The sequence below is a fragment of the Aquila chrysaetos genome, chromosome 19 (assembly GCF_900496995.4).
Source record: "Aquila chrysaetos chrysaetos chromosome 19, bAquChr1.4, whole genome shotgun sequence".
Classification (NCBI taxonomy): Eukaryota; Metazoa; Chordata; class Aves; order Accipitriformes; family Accipitridae; genus Aquila; species Aquila chrysaetos.
The window spans coordinates 26,164,612-26,175,422 of NC_044022.1; the positions used below are offsets into that span (position 1 = coordinate 26,164,612).

Genomic DNA, 10,811 nt, shown 5'->3' on the forward strand with positions numbered 1-10,811 from the left:
TCTTTGACAGTTATCAGGACCGCAGAAGAACTGAATTTCCAGGGCAGCTCGGCAGTAACTCGGTGTATTTTAGTGGGTGAAGCCCAGGAGGAGGTTCTGGGAAGAACCGAGGCAGGGAGCAGGGTACATGACTCCATAGGCACATGAAGGGGGAAAAAAAGATGTGGGGTTATGGAGGAGACAGGAGGGGTGCAGAAACTCTCATGCAGCAAGTAATTATAGGGGATTAGTTTCCCAAAATGCTAGGTGACAATTTATAACACAAAGTAACTATTTTGGACCTCATTACAACCAATAAAGCTGCAGTAATCACTGGACTGTAAGTCTTGACAGGGGATAAAAAGAACAGACTCCCATTTAAATATATCTAAGTCTAGTAATTCAATCAAGATTGAAGAATGCCTTGATTTAAATAATTGATTTTAACTTGTATGACGTTTGTACTTTTTAGTTTTCATCTTAATGAAATATCAACATAATGAAAACAGGCATCACTTAAGATGCTGATTTTTCTCAAATATAACTTAGCAGAGGAGAAATTAAGGAATTTGCATATAGATGATCCACTTATATTCACTCACAAAGTTTCAAAGTGCTTTTGGGATCAAAAAGGAAATGGCTACAGAGCGGAGTTTGGAAAAGCTTCTAAAGCAAACTAGACATTTCACTGCCCTTGCAATCAGTGGGAAGATACTAGAAAAATTATTAAGCAACCTATATAAAAGCAACTACAGGATAAAGCAAAACATGAAGCAACACGGATGTGTCAAGATCAAATTGTGTCAAAGCAAAATAGCCTGGTGAAACTCAATAAAGACAAGTGCAAGAGCAGCATACGCTGCGCAGGAGAAGAATAACTAGCTAGGCTGCTGGACGAGAGAAAATAACCTAGAGGGTATATTGGATCACAAATGAATATAAGTCAACAATACAATGGATTGGGGGGGGGGGGGGGGGGCGGGGGGGGGGAGGCAATTCAGATTGTTTTAATAGAGTGCCACGTGGAAAATAGCATTACTTCATTTTATACAATGCTGACAAGGCCACAGAGTACCGAGCCCATGTTCGGAGAGAAGTAAGTACATCAGAGTACAGAGGAAAGCTGCAAAAATTATAAAGAGATTTGGAAACAATATGATCCATGAGAACAGATTAAAGGACCTTGTTCAGCCTAGAGGAAAGAAAACTGAAGGAGAATGTAACACTCCCATCAGTGACAACGGAGACAAGAGGATGGGTTATTTTGCACATCCTCTGGAGTGAAGCAAAGTGTCTTAATTTGACAGAGAAATAAGATACGGGAAAAGCTTTTAACTAAATTGGTTAATCACCCACTACCAGCTACCTAAGGAGGCTGGGTACCTCCTAAACTGGAAGATTTTAAGGAAAAATTAGGAACATATTTGTCAGGGATGCGCTAGATACACTTTATCTTGCCTCAAGGCGGGGAATGGACTGGAGACTCTCCCGAGCTCTCTACCAGCTCTGCATTTCAATAAGAGAAGGTGCTTCAGAGGACCAGGCTGTTGAACCAGAGAGTCCTCAAAGAATCCTCCAAAGAGTCCCAACATTTCTGAGACCCTGAGGCTTCAATTCCAATATTTTTTGGAACACAGGAGAAAATTTGGAAGACAAACATTTCTAACATGACAACATCAGGAGAGGGCAAAAAGATGACTCAAGTAACTATCAATCAGCCAGACATCGGCTCTGGACAGAATAAGGGAAAACTCAATCAGACTTGATCTAGACTTAAAAAGGACAGGAACAAAATTAACAACAGTCAACACAGTGTTATGGAAAATAGGTCTTGTCAAACAAAGCTGATTTCCTTCTTAGATGAGATTCAAAATCAGGTTGATAAAGGTAACTGCTGCAATGTAACAGGCAAACTTTTGTTGAACATGACATCTTGATTAAAAAATTACCACTCTACTATGTCAACAAAGCAGCTAAACGGATTTTGAGTTGGCCAACTGACAGATGACTAAAAGCACTCATCCATGGAAAACTGCCGTCAACAAAGTTAGCTGTAGTAAGGTTCTGCTGGGCTTCATATGGAGCCCGGTAAGATTCAGGAAGTCCACTATAGCTCTGAAAATTAATATAATCACAGACAAGATCTGTGAATGGTCCTCTGGATGACAGATGAAGAGGACAGGCCAACCAGACACAACAATTTGGACTGCAAAGGCCACTCAAAGTAGATTTCAATACAACCAAATGCAAGGTGCTACATCCAGAAAACAAAATCTGAAAGCCAGAGACCCTGAAACACAGTCTGAGGTACTGCCAGGCAAGAAACTGCCCAACACTTCCCAGCTCAATGCCCCATGTTTAACTTACTCAAAATAAAAGCTGAAAGACCACTCGGTTATGGAATTACAAGTTCCCTCTGACAGGAAAAGTTATCAGGTATCAAAGGACCTTTTAATTTAGCCAAGAAAAGGCTTTTGGAAGCAATAGTTGGAAACTAATTCAAATTAGACCTCATTTTTTTAATCAGAGAGGGTAATTCATTGCTGAAAATATATCAAGAGAAGTGGCGCATTCTTTGTGACTTAAGATCTTCAAACTAAGACTGACTGTCCTGGTAGAAGGTAAACAGTAGCCCAAAATAGTCATTAGGCTCCTTTTCCAGGGAAGATCTAAGAATCTGTGGTTTTGAGGAGGTCAGACTCATTAAGACTTAAGCTTTAGGAACTCTCTTCTAAGTCCATACAGAAAGCCACCAACATAGCATCTGAGCACATCCCGACAGCACACAAAGCAAATCAAATCCATCTCCTGGAGTCTGCAAAGGGAGAAGCAGCACAGCATCTGACCCAACCTTGCTGTGCAATGGCAGCTAGAAACCTCCAGGCTCCGTTTTTCCGTGGTGAAAACAGAGATAGTACATCTACACACAAGGATCTTGCAAGGCTTAACCCAGGAAGGTCTGCAAAGACCTTCCAAGAATCTTGGACAGAAGCAGCCTTAATGGTCTATATACAGCTGCCGGTCACTGTGGTAGAGTCAGCATCAGAAAGAAAAAGGGTCATCTCTTGGAACACCTTCACAGTGGTGTTGTGGAAGAGAGGGAGAGAACAAGACGCTTCGTGCTGGACACTTTGCTAAATGGCAATCCGAAAGCAACCAAGAACTCTGAGGGTTTTATGTCTTTTCTTCAAACGTTGTTTGTAACATAAAATGAGGGCTTTGATTCACAAACCAGCAAAAACTCTAGCTAACACTGGTCTGCTGTAAACCACTCCAACATCATTTTACAAAGCCTAAAGCAATTTAAGACATTATTTCTTGATGGTAACGCTAACAAACACATATGTAAAATCAAACTCCAGGAATTAAGAAAGAAAAGCTAAAACTCAGATGAGAACAGATGTGACACCACATTTATCTATTGAGCCCAAAACATAAGTCTACTACCACAGAAGTAGCCAACTCAAACCAAATATCTTCTCTACAACTTCGATTTGTGTGTGTGTGTGTTATATATGCACAGTGAAAAAATTCTTATGGAAAGAAATATTTTATTGAGCTTCCAAATGAGATCAGTCCATATTCAGAAGACTCAGCTATCCAGGAACGTGTAGCAGCTGGGATTCGGATGCTACAGTAAAGAAAAAGAAACAATTTCTCAGATTTATGGCACTGCATTTTAAGACTTCAGAAACTCTGTTGTGAATTTAAGTCAAATCAAGAGCAGACTTGAGCTTCAACCAATTTTCCTTGCACTGGTTTTACCTCTCACTTGCATCACGGTAAGAGGCAAGGATGACTGTCAGGAGAGCGTTCGGGTGACCCTGTTCTCGTGGCCAAGTGACCACCCTCTGAATACAGCACTGGCCACTCCAGGACAAGAGTAGAGGACGTGTAAGACAAGCCTGATTTCCTCCTCCAAACTACTACAAGGCCAAATGGAAACCTTATTCTAGCTGCCTATACCACACAACATTGAACCTGAAAAATATGTGTAATGCCGTAGTTTTTGCAAAAGCCATTAAATGTCTCATTAAGTGATGACATACACCGGAAACTGAAGAAAATTATTTGCAGAATAAACTACTACAGCATAAATGTTCATATGGGGACCTATTCCAAAGTAATTGCACTTTAAATGCTCACAAGCTTAATTCAAAATACTTTTCAACAGGGACAAGTCCTTAGAGCCTGCCTGTCCGTATAGACACTACATTCATCTTGGTTGAAAAATCATCAGCAACTGTAATGAGCGAACTTACTTTGTCCACCTAAATGGCAGGAGAAGATCAAACATGCTTGGAGACTTCCTTCAGTCAGGGCCAAGTATCTCTAGAAACAGGTCAAGCTGAGTAGTACCCATCTAGGGACATTCAAACAAGTCGTTTTCCAGCGATCACCTCCAGCTCTGTCTTGTCAATAAAACAAAACAAGGTGTCTCCTATGTAAAATACATATGTATACACACACATATGTACACACAGAATGCCATCAAGTCCAAAATCTTGCATTGAACAGGATGACCCAGAGAACAGGAACAGACTCATCTGTTGGGACTGTGAAGAGTCTTAGGAGTTTGTTATGAATAACCATGTAAACCCCCTTGTCCATTAAAAAAGCAAGTTGTCATCACCTACAAATTCAAGTACAAAGAACTGAAAGGAAAATGGGGAAAAAGCAGACTGTGCTTAAAACTTCTCACTAGTCTTCAGGACGTATTTCCAACATCAAAAGGATAAAACCCACTCGTTATCAAATTTAGAGAGTTGGGTATCTAACACCAAAGAAAGCAAAAGCCCAAACACTGTGCTTTAATTCGTGGCAGATAAACTAAAGAGTCTGATGCCATAAAAGAGGCAGATCTTTTTTATTAAGTTCTACAGCAAATTAGAAGCAAGAAAAAAAACCCTGCAGAACCCAAAATGTTATGGTCTATTCTAACTTTTGCTGCAGTCTGCAATCTTTATCCGTTTTATCAAAGAATTAGACATGCCTAGCAGGCACGATGGCATCTATTCTTCTTCTGCCAGTTTAGTACTTTTTCTCTCATAAAATACTCTAAGCTTGTCTTCAATAATCCTCCCAAATCTCTAACCCTTGCTAAGACAAGGAAGGCAAAAATGTTCAGCCTACAAATACACTTCAGCATTAATCTTCCTATTGAGAAAGTTATTGTATGAAAGCTATGATAAACCCCATTTTTCTGCTCTGCCTTTTAATTTTCCCACCTTCCAGTTTTCCACCTGACCGTTTCACTCAAGGAAAGGAAGGAAAGACAGGGAAAAGTACAGCCAAATACAAAACAGCATCTCCAACAGAGGACGGAAACGTGTTTTTCCAGCTTTTACAAATCCTATGGCAATAACCTCCTAAATGGTTTGCCGGAGAGCGTCAACAGGCCCGCATTTTTTCCTCCCAGAACGCACACAGTCACTTGAAATTCCTTTACAGAGCTCAGGGTTTTCAGCACATCCATCGTAAACAAAACTCAGAAGAACTTTTTAAAAATGATTCAAGTCCCACTCACACTGTGAGGAAACCAACGTGTCTCCGTCTTCCTCAACAGAACCTCGTTCCCTATAGAGTTCTTTGAAAAATAAAGTATTATGCCATGAATGTCATCATCATCACTTCCCTACAGGGTTCCAACAGGAAAGAGGAAAGAAATATAAAGTTTACTTCAATACCAGCATGATGAACCACATCATCTGCTTTCAGACTGAGAGGCAGTGAGAAAGAGATTTTAGAAAAATACATAAATAAAAAAACGCTCATATTTGAGTGAAGTTATATATTAAAAACCTATCTGGAAATTACTCAGACCTGTGTATTCATGTTCCTGTTTGGCGCCCAAAACAACAACAAAAAAAAAAACCAGCCTGGTTCTCAAAAGCTGCTTCATACTCAAAAGCTTCCACAAATTTCAGAAGATCTGCAAATGCTGGATATACCTTAAGGGCTGGATCTTCCCTGACTGGGATCTTAATTATGGGTCTGGGATTCTTGCTTCAGACACCCATCACAAAGTGCACCTGCCTCTCAACAAAAGAAACCCCTGAAAATTCACAACTTTTTCTGTTGTTACCAATTCAAACCAACACGTAAATAAACATAAAATCCCACCTCAAGATTATCCACCCAACAAAGCAAAGCATCAATACATCAGAGCACAACAATACAAAATATATACCCTATAGACATTATTCCAAAACCTGCAAGACAAACAAGTGCCTACTTCCTATTGATTTTTACGTGAAGGCCATCAACCACCACCCACGTAATACTTCCAAGCTCTTCCCTCACCTGCTCAAAACTTCTCCCAAACTCCCTCCCACAGCCCCTATCTCTTGGCTGGGCAAAGGACGACACGGGCTCCAGCTGCACGTGTCCCAACCAGCCAGCGAGATGCTGTCTCCTAGAAAAGTAAGGGGAACTGTTATAAGCTCTGTTCCCTGGGTAGAAGCACCGATTTTATTCTCTCCCCCTCAACCCAGCAGTCAACTTTCTCAAAACTTAAAAAAAAAGATAAAGCTAGATTGTCTTCTACGTCTACAGCCCTTTGAAATCTGGATCAAAGTGCAAAGGGAGTGCAGAACTACTGGTGGGCAGGTAGATAGTGCAATCACATCATCCTTACTTCCTCAAGAAACCGAGTTTACATGAATTTGCATAAACAAACATAGCACTGCCACTGACATTTTCCTCTCATATTTAGTGATATCAATGTTTTAAACACAAAAATAGGAACAGAATGATCCAGCTGAGTGGAAGGAAAAAGAAGGCAACACAATTTAGACACCTCTGGAGAACTGCATCTGTTCGACTGGCAGGTAGTTGAGTCACACAAAAATAATTCTTGAACATTTATTCCCAGTTCTAAAAAGTGAAAGATTAGGAGCCAGTATTTTTTAATTCCAAGAGTTAAAAGACCATCAACAGGAAAAAAATAGATAGGTGGATTTTATTTATTGTCACTGAAACAAAAATCTTCATCTAGTTATTGAAGAGACGCGCAACAGCATACGAGAATCCAGTAACATCAGACGGGACTAATTGATTTGCATTTGAAATCAGCAAAAAGATGCTGTTTACGTAGTTTGAAAAAATACTGTAGAATATAACAAGAACACTTTTCTCATTCAGTCATTTTGGATTGAATATTTCTATGGACTGAACATGATGACTTACGGGTTTTAAGCAACAAAATTGAGTCTGATTGATTAGAAAGATCACGGTACATTAAGAAACGAGATCAACGTGAATAGTTACGAACCTCTCCTTCACAGCCAGCTTCTTCTCAGACACACGATCTCACCCGCAAATAAATCAAAGGCGGCACTGTAGAAAAATCACCTCGTTTGCACTTTGAAAGGGATGCAAGAGTCACTCCTCCCCGAGCACGCTGGCTAATAACACAGTTTTCCAGGGGATGCTTCAAATACTTCTTTGTCGTACGAGCGTTGGGAGGAGGAGATTGGCAGGACATCGCACGTCTCTCGCCTCGTGACGAGGGTCAGCCCGAGCACCTCCACGGCGCAGGGAGACGGCGCGCGACCATCCACAGCCGCCCGGGGAAAAGCCAGCCGAGCGGAGCGCCGTCCGGCCGCACGTCAGCGAGGGCGAGGGGAGCTAATTCGGGACCGAAACGCGCAGTTAAGAACGCCGCGGTTTAAGGAGAGACTTTATGAATTGCAGAGGAAACAGAAAGTACACGGAGCACTTGTGCTGCGGAAAGGGAAATCGGGGGCCTCTGCAGATACAATCAAGCCCAAAAGGCATGACTGGAAGACAAATGAAGATCATAATCCGGACTGAAGGAAAGAGCGAGCTCAGAAAGGAAGATATAAAAGTTGTATTTCCCTTCTGACAGCCTCATCAACTGCTACCAACCACTTGAGAACTGGAAATCGGCGGAGAGCTCCTGGGTGGAAACGTGGAGGTTTCTAACTACCAGAGGATAAAGGTCTGAAACGCTCCTCTGCCACAGGCAGCAGCAGAAAAACACCTGAGTTTAAAATAAGATTGAATTATGCTTATGCCACGGTTGCTGGCTTTGGCGGAAGGTAGGACTTCGTGACCCGGGAGTTCCATCCCAGCCGCGAATCTCCCACTTCCCAGAATAGGAGATCAGTGCCAACCTCACGACGATCGCCTTTGAAAACTTAACCAAAAGCGGACACTAACCTGGATTAAACACACGCTTCCCTTGCCTAAAGTGGCTGCATTTGCACCTATGCCTCCAAACTGAGGTTCACAAGCTCTTCTAGACAGATCAGATAATTAAATTTAGACTCAATTTAATTATCATTTTGATTATGCTTTCAGTTGAGGTACTGAAGGCCTTTCGCAGAAATGCTTCTCCAAAGCATTTTCCCTTGCCTGAGAAACGTTTTCAGGAGCACCAGGAGCAGTATCACCTTTCTTTCCTGTTTTTGCCCGTTATCCGCGTGGTGGGTTACTGATACAGGGGAGCATAAAAACTTAACTGCAAAGAGCGTTTTTAAAAATCCCTAACTAGTTCACCTACTGCAATGCAGACTAATCATTGAATTTGACAGATGAGTATCACCTCAGATCAGAAAGGATCTCTACAATATGTTCTCCCTAAATGACTGTATCCCATAGTTATTTCACATTAATTTTGACACAATATGGGTGTATCATTTAGGTTTCTCACTCCAAGCAATATTTCCCATTACTGAACAAACTCAAAACACCTTCATGGCATGCAGTCATTTTGCTTCCCATCCCTTTGTTCCAAAGGAGAAGGGCTATATATCTACATCTCAAAAAAAGTGTGTCTTTACTAACAGCCAGGAATTTTAATCAACTGAAGAGTATACAAAAAAGCCCATACATGCGAACAACAATCTCTGAAATACTTAGCACACATTCACTAAAATGAAAGGCCACTATAAGCACATCATTTGGGAGAGAGAGATTCCTTCTGGAAAATGTAAATATTTACTTTGGTAAAAAAAAAAAAAGTTAAGATGCATACCTAGGTAAGTTGATATTTGTAACTTCCAGAAGAAAAGTTAACCAGATTTAATATATATATTTCATCCAAAAAATACACTGCTAACTGACATCAGTCCTTTTAATGACGACATGCATCTAGCAAGAATAAATATTCAGACCATAGTTGTTGGTTGGGGTTTTTTTTAATGGACTTAACCATAAAGGTCAAGAGAATCCATGAAACAGTTAAAATTGAAAATTAAAATCAAAAAGAACTAAAAAGAAATAAGCATTTGGCCTCCTAGTACTAATTTCCTTTTTCTTTACATTGCTTAACATCGCTCCTCAATTTGAGTTCTAATCAACAACCACTTCACAGTTAACATTTCATGAAATAATGCGGTTGATGCAATCAAGTCCAGCAAAATGTTTCCCTAAAGATGTTTCCATCATTCACATTCCTTTAAAAAAAAAAAAAAAAAAAAAAAAAAAAAAAAAGCTCTAGCTTCCTCCATCGCTATTTAACAGCAAGAATAAACACACCACTGCATCTTAAATCATATTTTGATTAAAACATAAACAGAATCACTTGGGGTTTCTTTCTGGTTAATACAACATGCCTTTGTCCAGGAGAGGGGGAAAAAAAAAACCTCAACCTGCTCATTTTTCTACATTTGACAGTATTCAGCACTAAATGAATGCCTTTTGAATGAAATTCAGTCTATGGAAATACAAGCCATAACCTGAAAGCTTATCATCATGATGTGCGGGGGGGGGGGGGGGGGGGGGGGGAAGGAAAAAAAATCCACCCCAAAATCCAACACAGTACAAAACCTTTTTTGATAATGAATATTTATTTCATTTCCATACTTCAAGGCTCCTCTGCTTTCTATAAAGGACTGAAGCTAAGCACCTTTTGGGCATTATTAACCCACAATATAGCGACGGACTTCATTGCCCTGAAAGCCACAACGCCAATAACAAAGTATTCAAGCAATTATTGCCAAAAAAAAAAAAAAAAAAAAAAAAATAATCACCCCTTTCATAAAAATGAATAGCACATACTATTTTATACAGACAGAAAAAATAACGCCACCTTACATTTCACAACCTTGCGCTCTCTGCTTTCAGGCTACAGATGTTGCGTGCCGGCATCCCCCCCCCATCAAACGTGGGTCATTTTTAAACCCCCCGCAAAAGGGAGCGGGACAGGGGACAGACGGCCGCAACTTGGCCCTTCCCATCCCATAAAGTTGCTGGCGGGCTCGTTTTTAATATTCCCCTATATTGCTCTCGCCGTCGTCTTCGTCGTCCTCGTCGTCGTCCCCACGTGCCCCTCTCGATTTTTTCGGTGGGTACGTCGTGAAGCGACAGCATCCCACCCCCCCCCCCAAATCTCTGGGGTGCACCCACATCCCCGAACCCCCCCCCCCCCGACATCTCCTGACGGTCGAGAGCTGGACACGCCGAAGAAAATCCCCCCCTGAACCCCCGCTCGCCCCAATTCCTCTTCTTCCACACCAACAGAAGGTGAAACTTGCCTTGGACCCGGCGCTGGTGCCTCCTCAGGTGGGGGGGGACGACACCCCAGCACCCCAAAAAGCGGCTGGTGAGGTGAACCCCCCCCCGTGCCCCCCACGCCCAAACCTGAGGGCATCGAGCCCGCTCGTTCCCCGCGGGGCCGAAGGGAAACCCCCCGCCACCAAGGCTGAGGGGGGACAACAGGCTTTCGGGGGGGGGGGGGGGGGGCACACGACGAACAACAGGCTCTGGGGGCCGGGTCTCGCCCTCCCCGGGGCGGTGGTCTCCCCTTTCCCACCGGCTCGGGCTCTTCTTCTGCCACGCGTGACCCTCACCCACCAAAAGGGGGG

At 42.0% G+C, this 10,811-nt stretch overlaps 1 protein-coding gene across 2 annotated transcripts in view; it reads right to left on the reverse strand.

The window, feature by feature from the left end:
* Nucleotides 1-7,533, reverse strand: part of FAM168A (family with sequence similarity 168 member A) — a 200,685-nt gene extending 193,152 nt beyond the window's left edge. Inside the window, exon 1 of one of the 2 annotated variants that reach the window (XM_041118548.1) lies at nt 7,253-7,533. The gene's annotated coding sequence lies outside the window, so the exon portion shown is untranslated. The remainder of the gene's footprint in view (nt 1-7,252) is intronic. The other variant, XM_030042369.2, reaches the window with a different exon arrangement.
* Between the last annotated feature and the right edge of the window lie 3,278 nt (nt 7,534-10,811).